Source organism: Aquarana catesbeiana, linkage group LG13, assembly GCF_042186555.1.
Source record: "Aquarana catesbeiana isolate 2022-GZ linkage group LG13, ASM4218655v1, whole genome shotgun sequence".
In the NCBI taxonomy this organism is placed as follows: domain Eukaryota; kingdom Metazoa; phylum Chordata; class Amphibia; order Anura; family Ranidae; genus Aquarana; species Aquarana catesbeiana.
The window spans coordinates 55,566,246-55,583,319 of NC_133336.1; the positions used below are offsets into that span (position 1 = coordinate 55,566,246).

At 44.7% G+C, this 17,074-nt stretch overlaps 1 protein-coding gene across 1 annotated transcript in view; it reads left to right on the forward strand.

Annotated features, from left to right (window-relative positions):
- The first annotated feature begins 1,323 nt into the window (after positions 1–1,323).
- Positions 1,324–17,074, forward strand: part of CLBA1 (clathrin binding box of aftiphilin containing 1) — a 46,043-nt gene continuing 30,292 nt past the window's right edge. Inside the window, exon 1 of the mRNA XM_073608847.1 lies at positions 1,324–1,525. The gene's annotated coding sequence lies outside the window, so the exon portion shown is untranslated. The remainder of the gene's footprint in view (positions 1,526–17,074) is intronic.

Genomic DNA, 17,074 nt, shown 5'->3' on the forward strand with positions numbered 1-17,074 from the left:
TGTATGTGGCCAGAGGTGCGGGGCACTGGTGTATGCAGTACTGTATGTGGCCAGAGGTGTGGGGGCACTGGTGTATGCAGTACTGTATGTGGCCAGAGGTGCGGGGCACTGGTGTATGCAGTACTGTATGTGGCCAGAGGTGTGGGGGCACTGGTGTATGCAGTTAGGTATGTGGCCAGAGGTGTGGGGGCACTGGTGTATGCAGTACTGTATGTGGCCAGAGGTGTGGGGGCACTGGTGTATGCAGTACTGTATGTGGCCAGAGGTGTGGGGGCACTGGTGTATGCAGTACTGTATGTGGCCAGAGGTGTGGGGGCACTGGTGTATGCAGTACTGTATGTGGCCACAGGTGTGGGGGCACTGGTGTATGCAGTTAGGTATGTGGCCAGAGGTGTGGGGGCACTGGTGTATGCAGTACTGTATGTGGCCAGAGGTGTGGGGGCACTGGTGTATGCAGTACTGTATGTGGCCAGAGGTGTGGGGGCCCTGGTGTATGCAGTACTGTATGTGGCCAGAGGTGTGGGGGCACTGGTGTATGCAGTACTGTATGTGGCCAGAGGTGCGGGGGCACTGGTGTATGCAGTACTGTATGTGGCCAGAGGTGTGGGGGCACTGGTGTATGCAGTTAGGTATGTGGCCAGAGGTGTGGGGGCACTGGTGTATGCAGTACCGTATGTGGCCAGAGGTGCGGGGGCACTGGTGTATGCAGTACTGTATGTGGCCAGAGGTGCGGGGGCACTGGTGACGCTCGGAGACACTCGGGAACTGTTGACACTTTTGGGTGCTCCAACGCACATTACGCCCGACCCATCAAGCTGGGAGCATCTCCGAGCGTCTCCGAGTTCTCCAGCACCCCCGCACCTCTAGCCACATACCGTAATACATACGCCAGGGGCTTGAGTCCTGCTCATCTTGTGAAACAGCGCTCGCAAATCAAGTCAGGATGAAAAAAAAAAGTTCAGCACATCTTGCGAAACGCTCCTATAGCGCGTTACTCGCAAACCGAGGTATCGCTGTATATCATTAATAGGGGTTCCCCAAGACTTGAAAGTTATTTTAAGGGTTCCTCCGTGATAAAAAGGTTGAGAAAGGCTGCTCTAATGTCTGCGGGCAGCGTCACACGTACATCTCTGCGGGCTCTTAGATTTTTATTCCTGATCTTTCAAACAAATCCTTATCTTTTTAGAGGGGATTACACTTCTACAAGATCTCGTAATGTCGCCAAAGCATCTGTTCTCTCTCTCTCTCTTCACATTTTCTCTCTGGCTTACTGCAGGTTAAAAACAGGCTTAGCGGAAGCAAGAGAAGAAAAAAAAAATCCCTGGGCGTGTAGTCATTAACCTACATTGCATGGGAGGTATTCCTCTGTGAAGTCAAAGAAAGACTCCACCTGCCTGGAGACACAGTCACACCTCTCTGACCTGCACAGGAGAGTTCAGGAAACCAAGAGGAAGTCAACTCAGAGCTGCCTGTCTTAGCAACGAGCTTCATATACAGAGGCTGCCTGGCACAACCGCACATCAAGGTGAGAAATTCCACTTTATTCTATGTGGGGGACAATAGAATCGATCGAACAATGCAGCAGGAAATCAAGAAGCTCAGTACAGTAAATCTTGCGTATTGCTCATAGTTTGTGATGTCAGCTAATATTAGATATTCATAGCGTATAAAAATAAATATTTAACAGGTTTGCATAGCAAGCTTGTAGAAAGATGAGCGGTGTTGTGCAGCAGAGATGACGATCGGATCTGCAGGCACTCTGGGGGGCGTCAAGCAATCATGTTTGTGCTGTGGTAGTTGGCTGTTAGCTTAATTACTGATTAGACAAAGTTCTAAGGCTGGCCATACACCCATAGATTTCTTACATTCAGCCTATGGGCCGAGCAAATGAAATGGACCCCCCCCCCATCCATGACCATTCCCTCTGCTAGGCTATGTCTAAAGCCTGGTACCTGTGAAGAGATTATCAGCCGAATAATTGTCAGTTTTTTTTTTTTTTGCATGCTAGTCCCATATGGAAAATGAAGAGGTTAGTCAACTTACGAAATTTCTCGTACGACAAAATACAACTTCGGAAGTGATGTAATGTGTTGAACTGTTTTTAATGTATTCTTTTGTTTCTGAGCATGTGTACAGTAGTCTTGCTGTTACAATTTTTTTACGGACGAAAACTGTACTAATTAACTGCTTGCCGCCCGCCCACCATCAAATGATAGAGGGTAAGGATGAGCTCCGGCGTGTTCGCATGCTGCACGTGCAGGGCCCGCCAGAAAGTCGGCACGGCGCAGCGCTAATCACAAGCAGTGAGACATTTCCCGATGTGCGGCTGCAGAGATCGGGAAATGTCTCACTGCCTGTGATTAGCGCTGCGCCGTGCCGACTTCCTAGCGGGCTCGGCACGTGCAGCATGCGAACACGCCGGAGCTCATCCTTAATGGAGGGACAGTACGGCTCTCGTTCTGGGAGGACGTGATATGATGGCGCCCCAGAACATACGTGCGGCGATCGCGTCCGCGCCGTGTTGCTAGGACACGGTGCGACCCCGATCTCTGTAAAAGGCCGTGGCCACGGCTCTTTAACCATGTGATCGGCTGTGTCCACTCACAGCCGGTCACATGTAAACACGGAGATGCCGTTAATCGGCTCTCATCTCCTCACATTGACGGAGAGTGTGGTGAGGAGATCAGCGGCATCTCCTTACAGGGGACATCGAGACTGATTATCAGTGCCCTGATTACAATAAAGTGTCACCAGTGCCAGCAATCAGTGCCCACAAGTGCCACCAATTAGTTCCCATTAGTGATGCCAGTCAGTGCTGGCTATCAGTTCCGCCTATCAATGCTCATTAATGCCACCCATCAATGCCGATCAATGCCCACCAACTAAGAAAACCTCCTCCTTCCTCCTCCTTGATCCTTCCTCCTTCTTCTTCTTCTTCTTCTTCTTCTTCTTTTTGTAAAAAATAAAAAATCCAGCAGTGATTATGTGATTAAATACCACCAAAGGAAAGCTCTATTGGTGTGAAGAAAATTAAAAATTTTCACATGTTTACAGTGCAGCATGTCATTCAAAGTGTGACAGCGCTGAAAGCTGAAAATTGGCCTGGGCAGGAAGGGGGTGAAAGTGCCCTGTAGGCAAGTGGTTAGATGAAAATCGGAAGTTGTGTTCATTTACGATAAAATTTTTTTAGCTTGCACCTTCAGGTTTTGTCTTCCGAAAAGTGGGAATCGGCTGAAAGCACAATACGAACTATCAGATAATCGGCCAATTGTCCGTTGTACGAAATTTTTCTTCCAATCTTCTTATCGTGTGTACAGGCCTTAACACCCAGCGTCATTGGCTGTCATAGTATCCAAACAGTGCCGGCATCTGATTGGATACAGGTGCTAGGGATGGGCACAGGCGTGTTCGGATCTTAGTCCCAACTCACCTGAGCAATCCCGCCAGAAAGCCGTCACTGCACAAATCTGTTTCCATCTGATTTCAATCATAGGCAGTGAGGCATTTCCCGGCCCACAGCTGCACATACACACGCTGCTCATGATTGGCAATGTGCAGTGACGGCTTCCTGGTGGGATTGCTGAGGTGGGTTGGGACTAGGATCCGAACACGTCTGAGCTCATCCCTAACAGGTACTGTTCAGCTGACCGTTTTCCACCTGTGTCCATTTAACTTTTAAATGGATGTTGGGTTGAGTGGTGCCAACAGAGCCACCCACTGATTACATTTCAGTAGGTATATTTGGAACCAAGATTTGCGTAGTGAATGGCCAGCTAAAGGGTCCTTTCACGCGGGCACCTCCGTGTAGCAGATTCCGCTTGCTCAGCAGTGGATCGCTCTGCTGATCCCCGTTGAGCAGGCGGACGACAGCTCCGTGTCCACTCTGCACAGTCCTGCTCTCCTGTATGGGGAAATCAGATGGAAACAGACCGCCTGTCAATTTCCATCCGATCCTCCAGTCTCTGACCATCTCCTGTATCATGTCCGCAGTCTCTGACCGCCTCTTGTATTATGTCTGCAGTCTCTGACCAGCTCCTATAGTATGTCTGCAGTCTCTGACCAGCTCCTATAGTATGTCTGCAGTCTCTTACCAACTCCTGAGGTGGAGCTCTAATAGGAAGAGGTGGAGTTTACAGATGAAGGGGTGGGTCTTACAAAGGAAGGGGTGTGGCAAATTCACATGGGGGAGGCGCCCCCAATTTTAGTCCTGCCTAGGGCAGCACAAAACCAAAATACACCACTGCTCTCGGATACGAAATTTATCCGACACCTAGCTGAAATCCACAACATTAGATGACCTTCTTGTCTATGACCACTTTTTATCATTGCTTTTACAACTGATGCATCTATGTTTAAAAGGTTATACATGCGCAGTGATATAATTAGCCATATGTAAGTAATTAAAGTCTGATGGCTGCCTTAAGCCCCCGTACGCACATGCAGAATGTCGGGAGACATTTGCTGGTACAAGAAATACCAGCCGACATTCTGCCCATGTGTATGTTGGTCTGTCCAACAGAAGCCGTCTGGAAAACCAGCAGCCGACCCACTCCAACCCAACTCTCAGCCAATAGTAGAGAGTGCTGATTGGAGTATTCTGGCGTGGGGCGTCCTTCTGTCAGAACACAACAGCTCAGCGGGCGGGGATTTTTTTGCGGGTTGCACGAAAAAAACTGTGGTGTGTACCAGGCTTTAGTTCACTTTTGGTTTTTTTTCATCCTTATGTTGCTGGTGATACTGTCAGCACACTAATGCTGGCCATACACTATACGAAAAATCGGCCGAAAAATCGTTCGTATAGACACTTCATTCGTTTTTCGGCAAGTTAATGGGCACAAATCGATAATCGTTTGTGACGTTTTTGTGGGAAAAAAACGAACGGGAAGTTTGGAAAATTAATGCCGAACGTACGATAAATTGCAAGGTTAATGTGTTTCCCGTCCGAACTGTCTGCACCAGGTATATGTAAAAAAACTAACAAAAAATTATTTATTCATGTCCACTGAACAATTTATCGGTCATTACATGATGGCACGATCGTTTGCGGCCACGGTCGAACGTTTGTTTTTCGAAAATGTGTTCGGCCGATTTTCTGTATAGTGTATGGCCAGCATTAGGGTGACAAGGTTCACTCAGTGTACTGTATAAGTGGAGGAGCAGTGTTATCACGCTAACGCCCCATTTACACTGGTCCTTTGGTCTTTTATTGCTCAATTCTTGGTGTTAGACCCCTTTCACACTGGAGGCATTTTTCAGGCGCTTTAGTGCTAAAAATAGCGCCTGTAAAGCGCCTGAAAAAAGCCTGATCTGCAATCCCAGTGTGAAAGCCCGAGTGCGCTGGCAGGATGTCAAAAAAAGTCCTGCAAGCAGCTTCTTTGAGGCGCATTAGGAGCGGTGTATACACCCCCCTTAAAGCGCCCTTGCCCAATGACCTGCCCATTGACCATAGTGGTACATTAAATCAAAGGAAAGGAACGGCAAGTTTTTCTTGAATGAATGAAATTCTGAGAATGTGGTTTTCGTTCAGGAAAAATTGTACATATTCTAATGTCCTGTGCATCCTGAAATTGGATGCTGAATTGAAAACATTGACCTAGCAATTGAAAGAGAAGAGAATTGTATTTTTTATTTTAGGGTTTGTATACTTTGTAGAACCACCTTTTGCTGCAATTACAGCTGCAAGTCTTTTTGGGTATCTCTCTACCAGCTTTGCACATTGGGGCATTGGGACCCTGTGCTACCTGGAATATTGCTGGTTTACACCAGATTTTGGAGAGAAAGGTATGCTGATTGCACAGCTGTGTGCTGGGCTATTTAGTTGTGACCTGGCTATGGCTCAGGGCCCCACCCGACAGACACGAAGTCTGTGCATGGGAGTCAGGTGGACTCCTATCCCTCTGCAGGAGTCAAAGATTGCATGGGTTCAGCCAGAGCATGCATGTCTGCAGGAGGCAGATGTACTTTGTGACAGAGCAGCAAGGCGCTGATCAGGAGTAAGCTAGGAGAGAGCTTAACTCAAGGAAACCCTTTTGTTCTAAGGAGCAGACCTAAGGCCTAGGCTACAGGCCTGAAGCAGCCGTGTGGCAATAACGTAAGCCAGGAAGCTGTAAGGCCCCTTTCACACTGGGGCGGTAGGGGGCGTCGGCGGTAAAACAGCGCTATATTTAGCGCTGTTTTACCGCTGTATTCGTCCGCTAGTGGTGCAGTTTTAACCCCCCGCTGGCGGCCGAAAACGGGTTAAAACCCCTTGTATAGCGCGGCTATAGCCGCGGTATTACCGCGGTATAGCCGCGCTGTCCCATTGATTTCAATGGGCAGGAGCGGTTTAGGAGCGGTGAATACACCGCTCCTTCACCGCTCCAAAGAAGCGGCTGACAGGAGATTTTTTCTTCTCCTGCCAGCGCACCGCTTCAGTGTGAAAGCCTTCGGGCTTTCACGCTGAACAAACAGCGGAGGCTGTTTAGGGACGGTTTTCAGGCGCTATTTTTAGTGCAAAAACGCCTGCAAACCGCCCCAGTGTGAAAGGGGTCTAAGAGAGTGTCACCAGAGGTACAGTGTGGGTACCAAACAGGGACACAGTTACAGGGTCAAGAGGACCGAGATCAACGCCTGAACAGCAGTGCTGACCAGAGAGCCAGGTGGCTCGGTATTTTCCATTTTTTTCATTATTGCTTTGTGGAAGAAACCCCTGCGTGGGAATCCTGGATGGACTGTTTTTCTTTTACTTCAATAAACATGGGCCAAAAAAGCCCTTAAACTGCATATCTGGCATAGACTCAGCTCACTGGTAAGCTCTACACTGAAGCTAAACAACCCCCAAACCTCATAACATCTAGAGAAATTTTTGCACATTCTTCTTTGCAAAATAGCTCAAGCTCTGTCATACTGTATGGAGAGTATCTGGGAACAGCAATTTTCAAGTCTGGCCACAGATTCTTAATCTGGACTTTGACTGGGCCATTCTAACACATGAATATGCTTTGATCGAAACGATTCCATTGATCTTTCCATCAACTCTGACCAGTTTCCCTGTCCTTGCTGAAGAAAAGCATCCCCACAACATGATGCTGCCACCACCATGTTTCACATTGGGAATGGTGTGTTTGGGGTGATGTGCAGTGTTAGTTTTCCATCACACATAGTGTTTTGCTTTTGGGACAAAAAGTTACATTTTGGTCTCATCTGACCAGAGCACCTTCTTCCACATGTTTGCTGTGACCCCCACATGCAAACAGGACTTCATACGCCTTTCTTTCAACAATGACTTTCTTCTTGCCACTCTTCCATAAAGGTCAGATTTGTAGAGTTCACGACTAATATTTGTCCTGTGGACAGATTCTCCCACTTGAGCTGTGGATCTCTGCAGCTCCTCCAGAATTACCATGGGCTTCTTGGCTGCTTCTCTAAATAATGCTCTCCTTGCCCGGGCCTGTCAGTTTAGGTGGACGGCCGTGTCTTGGTAGGTTTGCAGTTGTGCCATACTCTTTCTATTTTTGGATGATGGATTGAACAGTGCTCCATGAGATGTTCAAAGCTTGGAATATTTTATTATAACCTAACCCTGCTTTAAACTTCTCCACAACTCCCTGACCTCTCTGGTGTGTTCCTTGGCCTTCATGAACAATCCTCTGAGGGCTTCACAGAACAGCTGTATTTATACTGAGAATAAAATGCACACAGGTGGACTCTATTTACTTGTGACTTCTGAAGGCTATTGGTTCCACTAGATTTTAGTTGGGGGTATCAGAGTAAAGGGGGCTGAATACAAATGCACACCACACTTTTCAGATATTTATTTGTAAAAAAAAAAATTGAAAACCATTTATCATGTTCCTTCCACTTCACAATTATGTACCACTTTGTGTTGGTCTATCATATAAAATCCCAATAAAATACATTTATGTTTTTGGGTGTAACATGACAAAATGTGGAAAATTTCAAGGGGTATGCATACTTTTTCACGGCACTGTATTTATGTGTGTTTGTGTGTGTTTTGTTGAGATATATTATTATTGTAATAGTGAGAGTCCCTGTCTCTGGGAAAATGGGGTTAAAATGGATGCAGAGGGGTTGATTTACTAAAGGGAAAAAAGACTGTGCACTTTGCAAAGTGCAGTTGCTCCAGAGCTTGGTAAATGAGCAGAAGCTCTGCTGACTTCCATCATCCAATCATGTGCAAGCAAAAATGCAGTTTTTTAAATTTTCCTTGCACGGGATTGGGTACTCCTTGCAAAGTGAAGCCTTACCTCATTTACTAAGCTTTGGAGCAATTGCACTTGCAGAGGGCAACTGCACTCTGCAAAGTGCACAGTTTATTTGCCTTTAGTAAATCAACCCCAGAGTCTGCATATCAAGAGCTACAGAGCATAGCTTTAAAACAGAGAAAACTGCTATGGCAGCTTTCTCCAGATTTTGTTCATTCCGGATGGGGCTCTGTAGTTTGGAGATCCCTAGGAGTCTTGGTTGGGACGGGATCTCCAACCCTGTGTCCGGGTCTTGTGGATAGCCAGCAGGTTGTGTGCCCAGGTGCACACAGCTCATATAACGAGGGGCTGGTGAGAGCAGAAGAGGTGGAAGGTGGAGTGTGAGCAGCTTGCAGACAGACCTGCGTCAACAAAGCTGTCTGCCCTGTCGGAGACTGTAGTCCATGTAAGGGGGACTCTTTGCCCAGGGACTGGGAAAGGCTGGCCAGTCTGTTGGGAGCAAGCAGATGAACTGCTGACAAGAGAGAGCCAGGTGGCTTGGTATGTTTTTCGTTTGAGTGCTAAATGAAGTTTGAACTTCTGCGTGGGAATCCTGAATTACTTTGTGTTTTTGTTTTTTCCATTTTAATAAACGTGGGCTACCAGGCCCTTAACTATAACGCCTGTCTGACGTGGACTCGCTACACAAAAAATGCATCTATCACTTGAGCTAGACGTCCCCCATATTATTATTATTATTGTGTTTATATTTATTTTATGTACAGTTTGAGAAACTGGATGCCACATTAGTCTTTTTTTTTTATTATTTATTTATTTATTTTTTCATAGAAATTGCTGTGAATTTTGGTAATTTTACCATACTGGTGTAACATTTTATGGTTATTTTTGTTGTGAACTGAGCTCTTAAAGCTATTATATTTTCTGCTGCTGTTGGGGTTAAATTTAAAAACTGCCAGCCTAAGGGATAAGATGAGCATAATGAACTGCGTCATGACTTTCAAAAGATGGGACAAAAAAGAGAGAAGTCTATAGAATTGTGTCTGGAGCTCTGAGAACAATAATGGGTCTGGTTTAGACCGAGGAGCCATGTAGCAGTGACCCGGCTTACGCTTAGCTGCAGACAACTCCCCGCCCCGGTGGGAGACTCTCCTGTGCCGTAGAGCTGCTTGCAGGTTGCCAAGCAATTCTCTGGCTTCTGCCAACATTGACAGAGCACTGTTCTGTTCTTTTATAGGAAAGAGCATAGTCATGTTGCTGGATGAGCTACTGTGAAGAATTCTAGGAAAGATAGAACCACCTGCATTGGTGCATAGTTTTCATATCTCTGCCAAATATGTAAACACAAAAAAATCCTTATTTGCATCAAGAGGGAAAATCCATTCTGCAGAGGTAGTGTCTTTATATTTTTTAATAGCTTTTTATATGTTATGTTTGTTATGTATTAGAGGCCAACACATCTCTTCTGATTTTAAGCGGCGCCATGGGTCCCCACAGTGGCTTGGTGGTTAGCACTTAAGCCTTGCAGCACTGGGATCCTTGGTTCTTTATCATGATATATATATTTTTTTTTTTTTTGTATGGACATACTAAGTAATTAGGAGAAAACAATACAGTCAAAGCGTAATTAAAGTGAAGAGAACTAGAAAAGCCCCCTGTGTTCCTTGGTCCAAATACTGGCCAGGACAATATCTGTATGGAGTTTGCATGTTCTTCCCATGCTTGCCTAGGTTTCCTCCAGGTACTCCTGTTTCCTCCCACACTCCAAAGGCATGATGGTAGGTTAATATGACTCCTGTCTAAATTAGCCCTAGTACTGTATGCACATGTCTTATCACGTTCTGCATGCCAGTCCCAAGACAAGTAATTAGAAGGGGTTGAGGAAAGACCCAGCAACCTACCTTGTAAAAATTTGCCATGATGATTCTATGGAAAAAAGGCTTTTAAAGTAACAATAAATACCTCCAGCTTAGGCATGCTATAAACGCACAGTCCCGCTCCTGTGAATTAAAATTAAATAAGTCAATAACAATTTAGTTATTAGATCCTAAGATACATAAAAAAGGACTTATATCCCAATTATATGGGGTATTGTTTAACAAATTTCAAGAATTAGTTGTCATTCTAGCAAGGGCTCATTGGGTACAGGATGTGGGTCCAATATCAGATGATCAATGGTCAATGCCCTTAACTTCAATTCCTGACGTATCTTTATCTACCACGCACAAGTTAACACAATTATTTATCTTGCATAGGGTGTTTTTATACTCCTGAGAAATTACTCAAATGGAAACGAAGGGACTCCCCTCTCTGTCCTCGATGTAAGGGCGGACCCGCGAATCTCATTCATATGCTATGGAATTGTCCCAAACTCCAATAGAGACCATTAATAGCTTGTTAGGAATAGATTTAGAAAAATTGGAATTGTGCTAATGGGGAAACTGGTGTCCATACAAGTGACAAACAGTCCTCCTTTTGAAGTGAATACCAAATTAGGTGTGTAAAGCATATGAATTATATTGAACCACCAATAAATATAAAATTATAAATAACAAATGAGTAAACCATCAAAAGTGCAATCTTCATGTGCAACAGTGAAGAGAATACATATGTAAGTCCATGTGAAAACAACAAGATGAATCACCAAGGTGTTTGTTAAAATTCACTTGAGGTCCTGCTGGATAAGGACAAGGTGCTTGGTCCACCACCACATATAGAGTGACTAGCCGCTTACCAGAAACTCAGGACCCCCCCCACTACAGAGTGTCTGAGTAAGCTGTTCGATCTAATTGCTCCGGACCACCACCGAAAGACCGAACGTTGGCACTGGGATGGAACATCAGGGGCCTTGGTATAGGATGGGTTGGTTCAGAATTGCGGGACGTCAAACTCTCAGCAGAGTGGTTATGCCATAGACGGAAAAAAGCAGATGCGTGGGACCCCTATTACGGGGGTCTTGCAGGCTCAGATTCAGTGGATCCTACAGGCAGGAACAGCTGAAGAAAAGGAATAGATTTGCCACTGGATGCGGGTTTGTGCCCGCTAAACATGATGGAACAATCTTGGATCTTGAATGGCGATTTTATTACAGTATTAGGAAGCCTGTTTCAGGCGCGTAAGTTAATAGCTCAGAAATTGATCTCGATATACCCCCCATCAGTGGAGGATTGGAGAACACAAATTAGGGAAAGTTTGTTAAAAGAGAAGTATGTGTGTTTGCATTGAGGCTGTTCAGGGAAGTTCGAGACTATATGGGGAAGGTGGCTAGTTGATTTTGGCCTGGATAGGGAAGGTGGATCATAATAAGCAAGGCTTTAGAGGGGAGAGGGAGATTTGATGTTGAACTATTTTTTTTTTTTTTTTTTTGTTTGTTTCTTTTGTTTATTCGCTTGTATCTGGAATGTATGTACGAAATATATTGTACATATGAGCGTGTAAAAAAAAAAAAAAAAAAATCAATAAAAAAAGTTATTGGATTTAACAAAACATTATACATAATTTTTTTACAATAAAATAACAAACACGTTATACTTGCCTGGTCTGTGCAATGGTTTTGCACAGAGCAGCCCCGAACCTCCTCTTCTGGGGTCCCCCACCGGCGCTAAAGGCCCCTCCTCTTCAGTAAGAGCTGCTTTCAATGGGGGTTTTATGTTTCAGGACTTATCTGCATCATTAACTTTAGAACAGCTGTACTCTGAATTGCATATGGGCTCCTATGGAGTTTCATGTAGTACATCACAATATGGGGGCAAGTTTTTCTACCCTGTAAATGCAAGAAATTCCACTATAGATACTTTTCAGGCTGTAATGGAGGGGTAATTGATACAATCGGAACAATCTAGCTTAACATCGAGGAAAACTAACATCTCTAAGGAAGAGAGACAGGCTTTACAGCAGTTAAAGTGGTTGTACACCCTGTACAACCACTTTTACTTACAGGTAAGCCTATATTAAGGCTTACCTGTAGGTGCTGGAAATACCTCCTAAACCTCCGCGGTTTAGGAGATATTTACAATAAAGCCGTGCACCAATGTCTACAGCGCATGCGCACCGTAAAAGGGCAGAACATGCCGTTTCTAAAGGAGGTCATGCCGTGACGGCTCCCGAGCAGAGTGACTTCACGCGACTCGGGCCAGTCACAGAGCTGGAGTTCGCGGCCCCGGAAGGAAGAGGAGTGAAGATGGACGCTTGCAGCTAGTGGGGACAGCGGTGACGTTGCAGGCTTTGGTTTCAGGTAAGTGACACATAATGGGCTATTATGTGATGCATAGTAGCCCATTATGCTTTACCTTTGCAGGGAAATAAAGAGGAAGTAAAACCCATCAGGGTTTACTTCCTCTTTAAAAGACAATAAGGGGTTAGTGATAAAGGCAGCTGATAAGGGAGGAGCAGTGGTGGTGATGACTAGGGAACAATATAGATCTGAAGCTATCAGACAGCTTAGTGACAGTGATACATATCGTCCCCTGTCCAACAATCCCACTATGCCGTTTCAATCAACTCTTTTAAAACATTTACATTAGTATGAGAGTTTTGTCATCCAAAACTGCTGAGTATCTCTATGTGGATAAACCTATGGTGCTGGTCTTCCATCATCTGCCCAAAATTCACAAAATTGATTGGCCTTTACAGGGATGACCAATCGTGGCTGGAATTGGTTCCTTATTGGATCGGATGGGAGAATGGGTAGACCGGCACCTACAGCCTTTAGTACACAGATTGCCTGGCTAAATTAGAGATACGAGCACAGTCCTATCCCATATTACATCTATCAAATGGACATCTACCTATGTGTGGGCTACACTGGATGTGAGGGCACTTTTATTCGTCAATCCCCCACAGCGCTGGATTGCAGGCAATCCAATATCATCTTTACGCTATAGCTCCTATTCTCAGGAGCTACAGGAGTTTATTTTGGTAAGCGTTGAGCTCTTATTAAAGCACAATTCTTTTTTTATTTGATGGCATGTATTATGTCCAGCGCTGTGGGGCATCGATGGGTGCTAGATTCTCACCGTCCATGGCGAACCTCTACATGGGTTGGTGGGAGGAACACTTTTTGTTCTCTCCCAGCAACCTCTTTGACAGGCAGATTGTATGGAATGGTCGCTATATTGATGACCTCATGATAGTGTGGGATGGTGACACTATAGGATTGCAAGAATTTTGGAAATGCCTTAATGACAATCAGTTAAATTTGCATTTTTCAATTGAGCATGATGTTTTCAGTATCAACTTTTTAGACATCACACTAATGGGTGATCCAACTACAGGTGATGTTTCAACATACACTTATAGGAAACCATGCTCCTGGTAACACTACACTTTTTGCAGCCAGTTGTCATCCATCCCACACCATCAATGCCATCCCTTCTGGGGAGTTTATTCCAGTCGAACGAAACTGTTCAACAGACTCAGCCTTTGAGCTGGAATGCAAGGTCATTCATCAGCGCTTATTGGTCCAAGGTTACAACAAATCTGTTATACACCAAGGACTGGAAAGGGTTTTTATAATGGACAGAGAGGAATTACTGTCAGATAAGCCTAAAACCAAGAGAGAGTATAAGAATAAATCTGATAAACCTTACAACTCTAGAAATAGAAGAACGGGCAAACCTATCACGTTTGTAACTACATTTTATCAAGAATATCGTCAAATAGTCAGAATAATAAAAAAGAATCTGCTAATACTGTATACAGATAAAGATTTAAATGGGATATTGCAAGCAGGTTGCCATTTTTCTAGCCGACGTGCGCCCACATTAGGTACTGCACGATCACCTAGTCTTTTCTCATCCAAACAATGCCAACCCACCTGGCTCTCCTATCCTGGAAGTTACCCTTGTAATACAAAAATCTGTAGGTACTGTAATTTTGTGTCTTTTGGGTAAAACATTTGTTGCCACAGATGAAGGGTTCATTATACAGCAATACATCAACTGTGGCACAAACTATGTAATTTACCTGATCACCTGTATTTCATGCAGCCTCCAATATGTAGGTTGTACCACACATCCTTTGAGAGCCCGTATCGGGGCACATAACTGTGACACAAATAACCCAAATGCTAGAAATATTTCGAATACAACACGTCACTTAGACAATGTCATCAGGGCGATCTTTCCTCATTTCGCTTCAGAGGAATAGAACGGTTGTCTCACTCGCCCAGAGGAGGTGACAGGGAGAGAAGGCTACTGGGGAGAGAAGCATGGTGGATTTTTAGATTTAAAAACTAGATCGCCTCAGGGGTTAAACCTGATGTGGGATCTGGACTTGCACTTAAATTAACCACTTCAGCCCCGGAAGAATTTACCCCCTTCCTGACCAGAGCACTTTTTGCGATTCGGCACTGCATAGGTTTAACTGACAATTGCGTGGTCGTGCGAAGTTGCACCCAAACAAAGTTTATGTCCTTTTTTTCCCCACAAATAGAGCTTTCTTTTGGTGGTATTTGATCACCTCTGTGGTTTTTATTTTTTGCGCTATAAACAAAAAAAGAGCAACAATTTTGAAAAAAACGCAATATTTTTCTTTTTGCTATAATAAATATCCCCAAAAAATATATAAAAAAACAAATTTCTTTCTCAGTTTAGGCCGATATGTATTCTTCTTCATATTTTTGGTAAAAAAATCGCAATAAGTGAATATTGATTGGTTTGCGCAACAGTTATAGAGTCTACATAATAGGGGATAGATTTATGGCATTTTTATTATTAATCTTGCTCCGTGACATGATCGTGGGCCCCCAGCGGACATCGAGTCCACAGGACCCTTGGACACGCTCACGGATTACACGGTGGGCGCACGCCCACAATGTCGCGTCTTAAAGGGGACGTACAGGTACGCCCATTTGCGCAACTGTGACATTGTGCCGGCATACATCATCGTGCGCTGGTGGGCAAGAGGTTAAGAATGCCTCTCCTCAGAGCCTCCTCTCTCTCTTTTCCTTTCTCTCTTCTGGGTTCTTTTTCACATACCAGGATTATTCTTTTCTTTTTTTTTTTTTTCTTTATGTTTTTTTAATTTTATGGTGTGCTCTCTTATGCATATGTCTATACGTGTATGAGCACATGCATGTGCATATTATCACTACAAGGTGTGTCTGAAAATTAGTAGCATACACATGGATCACCCTATATGTATTGCAGCTGATTCTCTTTTTTGGATAATTGCCTGCGTTCAATTAAGACAATCAATGGGTGGAGCCTGTGATCTTTAGAGTTACTATTTATTTCAAAGTTTTATGTAATGTGGTTATGACTAAGGCCTTATAGTCTGAAACGCGTCAACTGACTTAATCTGCATTTTGTTCACTGTGGCTATATAATAAAATGAAGACATTTTAAGAGCAACAACCAGAGTGCGGATCATTTTTTCTACATTTCAATGGGGGGTATCTGTGCGGTCACCCTGTCTGTGTCTATTAACACAGACTGAGCGACTCAGCCCTGTCCCCCGCTCCCTCTTCATAGCATTTGATTGACAGCAGTGGAATCCAATGGCTCCCACTGCTATCAATCTGCCCAATGAGGAAGAATACAGAGACACTGCACTTGTGCACTTCGCTGGATTGGTTCAGGCTCAGATAAGAGGGGGGCTGGGGGGATCCTGCAGCACAGATGGTGTTTTACCTTAATGCATAGAGGTAAAAAGCCTTGAGGCTTTAGAACCACTTCAAGAATATGAGACATGGTGCCCAAATACAGGCCCATGGAATAGCTGAGAGTCAGATAAGGCTGAACTTAATGTACATGAAAAATATCACTTTATGCTACCCTGCCCACCCCACTCCCTTTAAAATTCTTTATAGTTACATAGTTGGTAAGGTTGAATAAAGAGATCAGTTCATCCAGTTCAGCCTGTGTGGATGTCATGTACCTGGTCAGAGGCCGAAGTGCTGAGAGGGCCTCACTTACAGCTGAGTGCAGCGCACCCCTGAAGGTGGTAACAGGGAGTGCTATGCCCCCCAAAAAAACAGGGGCTGCCAGCTGCAACAGGTTGAGTGATGAGGAGATGTCTGCTAAATGGGACTGGACAAGCGGGATGTACTGCTGGGCAGGAGTCCCTCAGATGCACCAGATAAGACTTGGCAGAAGGGAGAGCCAGAAGCGGGGTCAGACGCCAGGCCAGTAGTCATACATCGAATGTCAGCCAGGAATAAGGCAGCAAGCAGAGTTAGGAGTAAGCCGAGGTCAATCACTGGTAATCAGGCAGCAGCGGAGCAAGTCAAAGGTCAAACACGGATCAACAGGCAGAATCGCGGTCAATGGTGACAAGACGGGTCAAAGGCAAGCTGGGTCTGTAACAGAAAATCCAATAATATCAAGAACCAGAACAAAGGAACACACGGAGGGAGCTGAAGATCATCCAGCAACTAATGGCTCATGCTGCTGGCTTTAAATAGGACACTGGGCGCCTGCCAATGAGCGCATGCGCATTTGCATTGGCGAATTTCTATGTGCCAATCTGCGATTCCACTGGACACTAGCAGGTGGGCCAGTTCTTCTGCAAACAGTTCTCTGACAGTGGGTGTGTGTATTCAATTATGTCTCTACCACTTCCCATATCCCTGTATATTGTGTCCGTAGATGCCCATCTAAAGGTTTCTAGAAATGACACTGGTCTACAAGGAGAAAGCCTCAGACATGAAAGTAGCTAATTTTTTACCAGAATTGGGTCACTAATAAAGAAAAATTAAGTCTTGAGTATTAATTGGCTCCAGTTTCCAAGATACAGCTTCAGGTCAAAATAATTCAAAATTACGAGGGGGATATTCGGTTATGCTCCATAACTTTTCTGGAAAATGTGCTATAGCAATGACAATGGTGTCACACCAATCATTATAAATGTATCTTTTTGTTGATACCAATATC